We start from the raw sequence: 12,906 nt of genomic DNA on the forward strand, positions 1-12,906 counted from the left end.
AGGGGGTTGGACTAGATGACCTCTTGAGGTCCCTTCCAACTCTGATATTCTATGATTCTATGATTAGGGTCTGCCTGAGTGCGTGCGTCCTGCACCCCCCTCAGTTCCTTCTCAACCGTCCTCAGCTGAAGATGGGACTCGGGGCAGTGCTCATATCTTTCCTGGTTCCTGTAGAAAATAAGTAGAGAAAAACAGAAATAGTTAGCTAGACATTTCCCAGTTCTCCTTTTCCTTTAGCATAGTTCGTTAGTATAAAAAAAAATTTCCCCATTAATCTCTTGTTGAGATTTCCCCGGCCGCTCGTACTTTCATGATGCTGGGGTCCCCCGGCTTTAAGAAGTTTGGCTCCTGCAAGGAGTCTATGATGGGCACTCACTTTGTGTCAAATGCCTCGGCAAGACACACGTCCCTGCGAAGTGTCTCCACTGTGCCAACTTAAAAACTAGAGCTTGTAGTGACAGAAACTTGTGGCTAAAAATGCTCCTGATGGAGACAGCTCTGCAGCCGCCTATGGAGAGGGACAGTAAACCACATCCCTCACGCTCCCCTGCCAAGTCGGAACCGACCGGGAGCACAGCTTCACCCTCTCACGCAAAGAGGCAGGAAGCCCTGATGTCTCCTCTCAGAGACACTCAAGGGTAAAGAATCTCCCACAGGGTCTTTATCCTTGATGCTGACAGCACCGAGAGCAGGCACTTATGACTGCACCAGCACTTCAGCAGCAGCTCATGCGGGGCGCAAAGGCAGGGACCCAATTTTCCACAACGGGAAGCTCTCCTCGGCACCGGTCCTGCTGGCACTGACGATGGACCCTGTGCCAGTAGTGCATTCCACACGGGTGCTGACAAGAGCATTGGCACTGAGCCTGCCTGCCATCTCCAGAGCAGATTCAGAACCCCTGCGGGGCTCTTACAAATGTTTCACGGCTACAGCTAAAGCGGTAGCCAGAAATTACTCCGGGCTACCGCTCACACTCCACGCTCTGCAGCACACCAGCCTAGGGAGCAGCAACAATTTCTGCACCAGGAGGATATTTCCGTGGCCCCTGAGCCTGACTCTCCGCTCCTAGACACGGAGCACTCACTGGTTGAACAACAGCTCTCGCCACCTGACCTGGCTACTTTCACTGACAGCAAGAACGACATACAGCAGCAGGCAGAGTTCTTCCTGCCTGATTCTCCTCGTCCACCGGAGCCATACATATCCCAAGACACTGCACACTATAAGAACCAGACTCAGTTTCCCTACTTTGTCCCACAATGGGCGGGACCCCACTTTTTCTACCCAGTGCCCTGGCATCAGTGGTCAGCTCCTGCCACCGCTCCTCTTTGCGCCCCTTCCACCAGATCGCAAGCTGTTCCTGCACCTATATCCCCAGATCCATTGACATCTAGAGCTCCTGAACCCCCTCTTGAAGAGGTGGGCTATGAATCCTTCCCAGATTTACCGACTCCTGCCTCGCCATCAGCCACAGAGGATGCTCTCATACTAACACCTCCACAAAACGTGGACGACTTTAAGCAGTTCCAGGAACTTTTCAAGAGAGTGGCACTCAGCCAAGACATCCCTTTGGAGTTCATTGGAGCTCACTTGGAACCAGAGCCTCGCTTCCACACACCAGATTTCTCACTATTACGCATCTCATACGCACAATCTGTTCGCCCCAGAATACAGGCACGGACCTGCCTACAGCTTCTTGGTCACATGGCAGCCACCACCTTCGTGGTCAAATACACCAGGCTGCACGTCAGATGCCTTCAGGGTTGGCTCAACTCCAACTATAAACCCAGCAGACATAGTTTCTGCATAACACTGACTCTGCCAGCGAACGTATTGGCCTCCCTACATTGATGGGCAAAACCAGAGAACCTATGCACGGGTGTTCCCTTCCATCCACACTCCCCAGTACTCATGCTCACCACAGACGCTTCCCTGATAGGTTGGGGAGCACAACTAGGCAAACACAAGGTACAGGGCCGCTGGTCCCTATCAGAGATGCATCTGCACATCAATCTTCTAGAACTCAGAGCCATCAGGTACGCTTGCCTTCACTTTCTTCCCACCATAAAGAACAAGTCAATTCGAGTTCTGACGGACAATATAGCATGTATGTTCTACATCAACAGGCAGGGGGGAGCACGATCTGACTCCCTATGCACAGAAGCCATCCGATTATGGAATTGGTGTATACAACATTACATAGAAATCACCGCTTCCTACCTACCTGTGTGTCACAACACTACCACCGACACACTCAGCAGATACTTCTCCAAAGAACATAAATAGGAATTGCATCCCATGATTCTCCGACAGTTGTTCTCCCACTGGGGCACTCCGTCAATAGACTTGTTTGCCACTCTTCAAAACCGCAAATGCCATCTATTTTGCTACAGAGCGGGACTCGGGAATGCATCTCTAGGGGATGAGTTCCTCATTCCTTGGAACAACTCCCTCATGTACGCTTTTCCATCGATTCCACTGATACACAGGGTTCTACGCAAGATCAAAGAGGACAAGGCCCGGGTCATACTTATTGCCCCACCTTGGCCCAGACAGACATGGTATCCTTACCTGCTATGTGTATCCATCCGTCCTCCAAGGGCTATCCCCGACAGGCCAGATCTGCTCTCCCAGAAAAACGGTCGGCTTCTCCATCCGCAGCTCCGGAAACTCCATCTGGTTCCTTCATGGTTTCAATCCCACGAATTAGCCTGCTCAGAACAGGTCCAATCTGTCCTCCTGCACAGTAGAAGGGACTCCACTCGTAAGACTTACCTGCAGAAGTGGAAATGCTTCTCCGTCTGGTGCTTCCACAGACGCCTGAGACCCCAGACTGCAACCCTCCCTGACATCTTAGTCTACCTTTTTGAACTAAAACAGGACGGGCTTTCGCTCGGTTCTAGCAGAGTACACCTCGCGGCCCTTACCACCTTCTATGACACTCTGGATGGCTATTCACTTTTTGCCCACCCCACCATGAAACGCTTCCTCAAGGGCTGCATAGTCTCTACCCTGAGATTCATTCACCAGTAATCTCCTGGAATCTTAACCTAGTTCTCTGCGGTCTCATGAAACCTCCTTTCGAGCCCCTGGCTACCTCATCCCTGCTCCACATGCCTATGAAAGTGGCTTTCTTAGTTGCCATAACGTCATACATAGAATATCAGTCTTGGAAGGGAGGTCATCAAAGCAGGGCCAATCCCCAACTAAATCATCCCAGCCAGGGCTTTGTCAAGTCTGACTTTAAAAACCTCTAAGGAAGGAGATTCCACCACCTCCCTACGTAACACATTCTAGTGCTTCACTACCCTCCTAGTGAAAAAGTTTTTCCTAATATCCAACCTAAACCTCCCCCACTGCAACTTGAGACTATTACTCCTTGTTCTGTCATCTGGTACCACTGAGAACAGTCTAGATCCATCCTCTTTGGAACCCCCTTTCAGGTAGTTGAAAGCAGCTATCAAATCCCCCCTCATTCTTCTCTTCTGCAGACTAAACACTCCCAGTTCCCTCAACCTCTCCTCATAAGTCATGTGCTCCAGCCCCCTAATCATTTTTGTTGCCCTCCGCTGGACTCTTTCCAATTTTTCCACATCCTTCTTGTAGTGTGGGGCCCAAAACTGGACACAGTACTCCAGATGAGGCCTCACCAATGTTGAATAGAGGGGAATGATCATGTCCCTTGATGTGCTGGCAATACCCCTACTTATACAGCCCAAAATGCCATTAGCCTTCTTGGCAACAAGGGCACACTGTTGACTCATATCCAGCTTCTTGTCCACCGTAACCCCTAGGTCCTTTTCTGCAGAACTGCTGCCTAGCCACTCGGTCCCTAGTCTGTAGCAGTGCATGTGATTCTTCCGTCCTAAGTGCAGGATTCTGCACTGGTCCTTGTTGAACCTCATCAGATTTCTTTTGGCCCAATCCTCTAATTTGTCTAGGTCCCTCTTCATCCTATCCCTATCCTCCAGAGTATCTACCACTCCTCCCAGTTTAGTGTCATCTGCAAACTTGCTGAGGGTGCAGTCCATGCCATCCTCCAGATCATTAATGAAGATATTGAACAAAATCGGCCCCAGGACTGACCCTTGGGGCAATCCGCTTGATACCGGCTGCCAACTAGACATGGAGCCATTGATCACTACCCATTGAGCCCGACGATCTAGCCAACGTCAACGAGAAGGGTTGGTGAAATATGCCCTGATGGCCTACCCTCCCTACACCATTTTCTCCAAAGACAAGGTTACTATGCGACCCCACCCCAAATTCCTTCCCAAGGTGGTGTCTACCTTCCACCTTTAACCAGCCCAATACACTTACCTGTATTCTATCCCAAGCCTCATATGACCCCGCAGGAAGTGGGCATTACATACTGTGACAAAGTTCCTCCTCTATCTTGGTGGGTCCTCCGCTTATTGGCGGATTTTCTTGCCTCAGAGATTCACCATGTGAGTTGGGGAACAGCCCAGAGACCTTCCCCTCTGGGAGAACCCACAGTCCAGGTCAATTGGGAGGTTTGGGGGGAACCCGGGCCCGCCCTCTACTCCAGGTTCCAGCCCAGGGCCCTGTGGACTGCAGCTGTCTATAGTGCCTCCTGTAACAGCTGCATGACAGCTACAACTCCCTGGGCTACTTCCCCATGGCCTCCTCCAAACATCTTCCTTATTCTCACCACAGGACCTTCCTCCTGGTGTCTGATAATGCTTGTGCTCCTCAGTCCTCCAGAAGCACACCCTCTCACTCTCAGCTCCTTGTGCCTCTTGCTCCCAGCTCCTCATACTCGCACCACAAACTGAAGTGAGCTCCTTTTTAAAACCCAGGTGCCCTGATTAGCCTGCCTTAATTGATTCTAGCAGCTTCTTCTTAATTGGCTCCAGGTGTCCTAATTAGCCTGCCTGCCTTAACTGGTTCTAGCAGGTTCCTGATTACTCTAGTGCAGCCTCTGCTTTGGTCACTCAGGGAACAGAAAACTACTCATCCAGTGACCAGTATATTTGCCCTCTACCAGACTCCTGTACCCCACTGGTCTGGGTCTGTCACAATTCCCTCGATGTTCGATGGGCTCTTGCATTCTATCTATCTAAGCCATTTCGTAAATCCCCTAGGCTATTTGTTTTTACTACCGAGAGATCAAAGGGTGATGCTATCTTTAAGCAATGACTCTCCAAATGGATCTCAGACTGCATCAGATCCTGCTACCAGACCCAGAATGTTCAACCACCAGAGAGTGTCAGAACTCATTCTACTCAAGCAAAGTCAACATCCGTTGTCTTCCTCCACAACGTACCTATTACAGACATATGCAAGGTGGCCACGTGGACGTCTGACCACACATTCGCCAAACATGCTATCACACGGGACACCATGGCAGATGCCATAGTGGACCATAAGGTACTGTCTACCATTATTACTGCCGCAACTCCAAAATCCCACCAACCATAGTGGGTACTGCTTCACATTCACCTGGAGTGGAGCACCCGTAGGGACAGCACTCGAAAAAGAAGAGAAAGTTACTCACCTTGCAGTAACTGAGGTTCTTTGAGATGTGTGTCCCTATGAGTGCTCCACTACCCACCCTCCTCCCCTCTACTTTGGAGTACTAATCAGACAACTCTACGATAGAGAAGGAACTGAGGGGGTGTGGGACGCGTGCGTTCAGGCAGACCCTAACAGTGCTGCAAGACAGCAGCTGAGGGCATGCGTCCCAACCAGGCAGTGCTACCAAAGATCTCTGATCAACGGCGCCTGGACGCACCATCTCCTGGAGTGGCGCACCCACAGGGACACTCGTCTCGAAGAACCTCAGTTACTGCAAGGTGAGTAACTTTCTCTTACTCACCTTGTGCAGTAACTGAGGTTCTTCAAGATGTGAGTCCCTGTAGGTGCTCCATTACCCACTTCCTCCCCTCTACTTCAGAGTTCTAATTTAGTCCTTTGTGGTAGAGAAGGAACTGGGGGGTGAGGGCCCACAGTGCTAATTAATCACTGCTGCAGGTGTGAGACCGGGAGAGCGCAGGTGTGGCCCAGCCAGGTACTGCTGTTGAAATTCTCTGACTAGAGGCACAGGGGCGCACAATCACCTAAAGTGGAGCACCCACAAGGACTTACATCTCAAAGAACCTCAGTTACTGCACAAAGTCTCATCTCTTCAGACCTCGGGGTTCTGAGGGCGCTCAGGGGGTTATCTCGGTGAGGTCCTTCATTCCCCATCAGAGTTGGTAGGTGTACCGTGGGGCTTCAGGGTAGAACCAGATAAACCATTGTGATGGTGGCTATCTTTGTGGCCCAGTGCTGGGAGGGTTGTGGGTTGCGGTCGGGTTTTCCCACGGTCAGGAGGGCCTCGGCGGCTAAGAAGTCCTCCATGAGGCTGATGGCCGCCTTCAGGGTAGTGAGCCGGTGCCACAGAACCCATGCCCTCCCTCAGGGTGGGAGGATGTGTATGAATTGTTCGACCACCACCTGGTTGGTGAGTTCGGTGGCTGTGTGCCACTTCGGTTGGAGCCATCGCCAGCAGACATCCATAAGCTCCTGGGCTATGATGCCAGGTTGCACCCCTGGCAGATAGTCTTTCCCCAAAACCTATGCCGACGGTTTTCGGGGGGTGATGTCCAGAGTGTCCAAGATAGCAATCTTGACTGCTCTATAGTCGCAGGCCTCCTCATTAGGAAGACCCTGATAGGCAGCCTGGGCGGCTCCTGTGAGATATGGGGCCAAGAGCGTGTCCCATTATTCTAGGGCCCACCCAGCTGCAAAGGCAACTCTCTCAAAAGTAATCAAAAACGCTTCAGGGTCATCTTCCGGACCCATTTTTGTGAGGTGTAGTGGCAGCATGGGGGCCACCGGGGTTGCTGCTCCTCTAGCCGGGGGAGTGAGGTGGCAGGGCAGCCAGTTGTTGAAAACATTGCCTCTGCTGGTCCTGCTGCTGGTACCTCAACTTCTGGAGCAGCTGCTGCTGCTGGGCTCCCAGCTTCTGAAGTAATTGCTGCTATTGCTGGAGTTGGACAGCCTGCTGTTGCTGTTGGGTTTTGGCCCCCATTTCATCAATTGCTCGAGCTCCATGGCTGCGCTCAGGCTGGTTGTTGTCTAGGCACAAGGGCAGTCCCCCTCTCTGTTTCAGGGGGCGGGTGATGCCTGAATTCTCCACCATGTGTAAGGCAATCGTGGATCTCTACCCATCTGTCAAGGAGGGCGGCCATGCCCCCTTGCTACAGTGACCCACATTTAGTTTAATCTGAGTCGGGGTTCCTGGAGTTCATAGCCCTGAAAAAAATAACTTTCTTTCAAAAAGTTCCTAGCCTGTTTTTTCCCCTGCAGAGCTAGAGATAAAACTATTGCTGTGATGTGAGTCAAAATGGTCTCAGTCTGTCAGTGTTTACCCAGGGTAGTGCATGGCATCCACTAAGTCTTTGGGGGATCCGAATTGTGAATGGCATTTAAGAACATGTTCACTTCTTCCCTTGCCGATCTGGAAGGATTACAATGTGCTTCCACTAGGGCTGTCAAGTGATTTAAAAAATTAATCGTGTGATTAAAAAAATTAATTGCGATTAATCACATGATTAATCGCGCTGTTAAACAATAATTGAATACCATTTAAATACTTTTTGATGTTTTCTACATTTTCAAGTATATTGATTTTAATTACATCACAGAACACAAAGTGTACAGTGCTCACTTTATATTTATTTATTACAAATATTTGCACTGTAAAAAACAAAAAATAGTATTTTTCAATGCACCTCATACAAGTCCTTTATAATTATGTACAAAAAAATAACTGCATTCAAAAATAAAACAATGTAAAACTTTAGAGCCTACAAGTCCACTCAGTCCTACTTCAGCCAGACAAACAAGTTTGGTTACAATTTGCAGGAGGTAATGGTGTACAGTTGTCACCTAAAAGTGAGAACAGGCATTCGCATGGCACTGTTGTAGCTGGGATCACAAGATACTTACGAGCCAGATGCACTAATGATTCATATGTCCCTTCATCTTCAACCACCGTTCCAGGGACATGCGTCCATGCTGATGACAGGTTCTGCTTGATAATGATCAAAAGCAGAGCGGACCGATGCATGTTCATTTTCATCATCTGAGTCCAATGCCGCCAGAAGAAGGTTGATTTTCTTTTTTGGTGGTTCGGGTTCTGTAGTTTCCACATCGGAGTGTTGTTCTTTTAAGACTTCTGAAAGCATGCTCCACACCTCGTCCCTCTCAGATTTTGAAAGGCACTTCAGATTCGTAAACCTTGGGGTGAGAGCTGTAGCTATCTTTAGAAATCTCACGTTGGTACCTTCTTTGCGTTTTGTCAAATATACTGTGAAAGTGTTCTTAAAACTGGAGGACAGACTACAGTTAGTAGTTCCGCAATTTCACATTTGAGTTCCTTCAGAACTCTTGGGTGAATACCATCTGGTTCTGGTGACTTATTGCTGTTTAATTTATCAACTTGTTCCAAAACTTCCTCTAATGATACCTCAATCTGGGACAGTTCCTCAGATCTGTCCCCTAAAAGGAATGGCTCAGGTTTGGGAATCTCCCTCACATCCTCAGCTGTGAAGACCGATGCAAAGAATTCATTTAGTTTCTCCACAATGGCCTTATCATCCTTGAGTGCTCCCGTGGCACCTCGATCGTCCAGTGGCCCCACTGGTTGTTTAGCAGGCTTCCTGTTTCTGATGTACTTAAAAAAAAAAATTGCTATTACTTTTTGAATCTTTGGCTAACTGTTCCTCAAATTCTTTTTTGGCCTTCCTAATTGTATTTTTACACTTCATTGCTCCTTTCTATTTTCCTCACTAGGATTTAACTTCCACTTTTTAAAGGATGCCTTTTTGCCTCTCACTGATTCTTTTACTTTTGTTGTTTAGCCATGGTGGCTCTTTTTTGGTTCTCTTGCTATGTTTTTTAATTTGGAGTATACATTTAAGTTGAGCCTCTATTATGGTGTCTTTAAAAAGTTTCCACACAACTTGGAGAGATTTCATTTTTGGCACTGTACCCTTTAATTTCTGTTTAATTTTAACCTCCTCATTTTTGTGTAGTTCCCCTTTCTGAAATTAAATGGTACAGTGTTGGGCCACTGTGGTGTTTTTCCTGCCACAGGAATATTAAATTTAATTATATTATGCTCCACTATTACCAAGCAGTCCAGCTATGGTCACCTCTTGGACCAGATCCTGTGCTCCACTTAGGACTAAATCAAGAATTGCCTCTCCTCTGGTGGGTTCCAGGACCAGCTGCTACAAGAAGCAGTCATTTAAGGTGTCAAGAAACTTTCTCTCTGCATCCCGTCCTGAGGTGACATGTACCCAGTCAATATGGGGATAATTGAAACCACCCATTATTATTATTGAGTTTTTTATTTTAATAGCCTTTCTAATCTCCCTGAGCATTTCACAGTCATTATCACCATCCTGGTCAGATGGTCGGTAATATATCCCTACTACTATATTCTTATTATTAGAGCATGGAATTTCTATCCATAGAGAGTCTATGGTACAGTTTGATTCATTTATGATTTTTACTTCATTTGATTCTACACTGTCTTTCACATATAATGCCACTCCCCACCAGCACAACCTGTTCTGTCCTTCCGATATATTTTGTACCCTGGTATTACTGTATCCCATTGATTATCCTTATTCCACCAAGTTTCTGTGATGCCTATTATATCAATATCCTCATTTAATACAAGGCACTCTAGTTCACCCATCTTATTATTTAGACTTCTAGCATTGGTATATAAGCACTTTAAAAACTTGTCTCCTTTTAGCTGTCTGCCATTGCACAATGTAATTGAATGGGACTCTTTTTTTATTTGACTGTTTCTGATCAGACCCTGCCTGTATTTTATTATTTTCCATCCTCTGGTCCTCACTAGGACATAGAGATTCTCTATTAATAGATCTTCCCCTAAGGGATGTCCTAACCATGTGCTCCTCCACACCTGTCAGCTTTCCCCCAGCCCTCAGTTTAAAAACTGCTCTACGACCTTTTTAATGTTAAGTACCCACAATCTGGTTCCATTTTGGTTTAGGTGGAGCCCATCCTTCCTGTATAGGCTCCCCCTTTCCGAAAAGTTTCCCCAGTTCCTAATAAATCCCTCCTCTCTACACCATCGTCTCATCCAGGCATTGAGACCCTGCAGTTCTGCCTGTCTAACTGGCCCTGCATGTGGAACTGGGAGCATCTCAGAGAATGCTACCATGGAGGTCCTGGACTTCAATCTCTTACATAGCAGCCTACATTTGGCCTCCAGAACCTCTCTCCTATCCTTCCCTACATGTACCACAATCATATGCCTACTAAGGAATCTGTTTGTCAAAAAACATTTCCTGAATCTTTATTGTCTGTATTGTTACAGACGTACGTGCTGACAGGTATTTTGAAATAAATGACCAAAAAATAATTGAAACTGGTGTGATTATATTGTGTTATTTTGACAAAATATGCAGAATTTTGCAGAATTTTAAAATGTGCGCAGAATTTTTTATTTTTTGGCACAGAATTCCCCCAGGAGTACTACTATGCAGCATTTCATTATAGAATTGTGTACATGATATAATTAGCAGGGCACAGGGTTTCATTACAAAGACTATTGTCAGTAATAAGCTGAGGTACCAGAGCAGTCTATGCATTTATTATCTGCATGTACTCCAGGTAAAGTGAGTGTGGTCAGTGTCAAGTGTAGCTGTCCTTAATGGTAGATGCAGTGTTTTTGTGTTGATCCCAGGATTCTAGAGAGACAAGGTGGGGAAAGTAATACCTTTTATTGCACAGAAGTTGGTCCAATAAAAGATATTACCTCACCCACCTTGTCTCTCTGAATGGTGGAGGCAGTAGTTAGCTCTGCTTGGTAGAGGTGTGTTTGGGAGATCTGTGGATTAGTTTGAGGTGTGTGATGGAGCTGTCTTTGTGATATGATCAGATGTATGTTTTTCACCCTTTAATGTGTGTGAGGAAAGGGAAAAGGTGCATGTGGTATACCACATTTCTATGGAGAATTTGTGTACGCTATGTCCGTAGCTGGGCATGAGGCTTTCAATAGAACAGGTACCGTCAGCAGTAAGGTGGAATATGACAGGATTCCAACAGTTTAATGATAGTTAAGTGATGGTGTATGTAGAGATGGTATCTTGTGGGCAAATGTAAGGGAATTTTAAGAAGTTGTGAAGTGGTTCTTAAATCTGTACATGTTATATTTCTGGGGACTACGGTAAGTTCGAATATATGCTTTTTTGTCCTTTAATAGTGTAAGATGGAATCCGGTGGGTGAGAGTGAATGGGTTGTAAAAGGAGGTGAACTGTGAGCTTGGAAGAATAAAGGTATGTGTGTTCATAGATTCCAAGGCCAGAAGGTACCATGGTGATCATCTAGTCTGACCTCCTGTATAACACAGACCAGAGAACTTCCCAAAATAATTCCTAGAGCAGATCTTCTAGAAAAACAGCCAATCTAGATTTAAAAATTGTGAAGTCACCCCTTAACCTTCTCTTTATTAAGCTAATAGATTGATCTCCTTGAGTCTCTCAGTATAACAATGTTTTCTAATCCTTTAATGCTTCCTGTGGCTCTTCTCAGAACCCTCTCCAATTTATCAACATTCTTCTTGAATGGTGGGCAACAGAACTTAATACGTTATTCCATCAGCGGCAGTACCAGTGCCAAATAACCCTTTGGCAATAGCATCACACTGGGAGCTCATGTTCAGTTGATTATCCACCATGACCCCCAAATCTTTTTCAGAGCCACTGCTTCCCAGGGTAGAGTTCCCCGTTCTGTAAGTACAGCCTACATTCTTTGTTCCTAGATGTATACATTTACATTTTGCTATATTAAAACACACAATGTTTTCTTGTGCTCAGCTTACCAAGTGATCCAGATCACTCTGTGTCATTATTTACCACTCCCCCAATTTTTGTGTCATCTGCAAACTTGGTCAGTAATGATTTTACATTTTCTTCCAAGTCATAAATAAAAATGTTAAATAGAGAAGGGCCAAGAACCAATCCCTGCAGGACCCCACTAGAAAAACACCTGTTTGGTGATTATTCTCCACTTACAATTAGATTTTGAAACACATCAGTATGGCAGCTTTTAATCCATTTAATATGTGCCATGTTAATTTTATATATTTTTAGGTTTTTAATCAAAATATCATATGGTACCAACTCAGTGCCTTACAGAAGTCTAAGGATATTATATCAACACTATTACCTTTATCAAACAAACTTAAAATTACCAAAAAAGATTTCAAATTAGTTTGACAGGATCTATTTCCCTAAACCCATGCTGAATAGCATTAATTATATTACCCTCTTTTAATTCTTTATTAATCAAATCCCATACCAGCTGCTCCATTATTGGGCATGGGATCAATGTGAGACTTACTGGCCTGGGTAATCCCATTGACCCTTTTCAAACACTGGCACAATATTAGCTTTCTTCCAGTCTTCTGGAGCTTTTTCGGTGTTCTTATTGAAAATGAACATTAATGAAGCATATTGGGACACTGCTGAACAAGGGCAGAGTTAAGGTTTAATGGACAACTTTAGCTCTGCATTTCTTGGTTTTCAGAAGTTTAAGTTTTGCTCAGCTCACCATTCTGCAAGCAGCCATAACTCTGCATTAATGTATTTTGCCATTGAATGTAGATATTTGTCCTGGTGAGTCTTATGCCAGGCCTTGCTCCCATCGTATTTAGTTGTTTAGATGCTAAACAGATTATAAACACTGCCAACTTTCAGTTGGGTAAAGTTGTTAAGAACTTCTAGCAGTATCCAGAACTCAGACCTGCTCTGGATGAGTTGCAGTGATTCAGTGTGCCTAAGTGACTACCCCACTGCTGTTGCATTACAAATGGTTTGTCCAATCCTGCTGGCCTCTTGAGTTTTCAAACTACT

General features: G+C 46.0%; 1 protein-coding gene across 3 annotated transcripts in view; it reads left to right on the top strand.

Annotated features, from left to right (window-relative positions):
* Positions 1–12,906, top strand: part of FANCD2 (FA complementation group D2) — a 216,818-nt gene that overhangs the window by 159,465 nt on the left and 44,447 nt on the right. The gene's annotated exons all lie outside the window — the stretch shown is intronic.

Source organism: Trachemys scripta, chromosome 7 (assembly GCF_013100865.1).
Source record: "Trachemys scripta elegans isolate TJP31775 chromosome 7, CAS_Tse_1.0, whole genome shotgun sequence".
NCBI classification, from domain to species: domain Eukaryota; kingdom Metazoa; phylum Chordata; order Testudines; family Emydidae; genus Trachemys; species Trachemys scripta.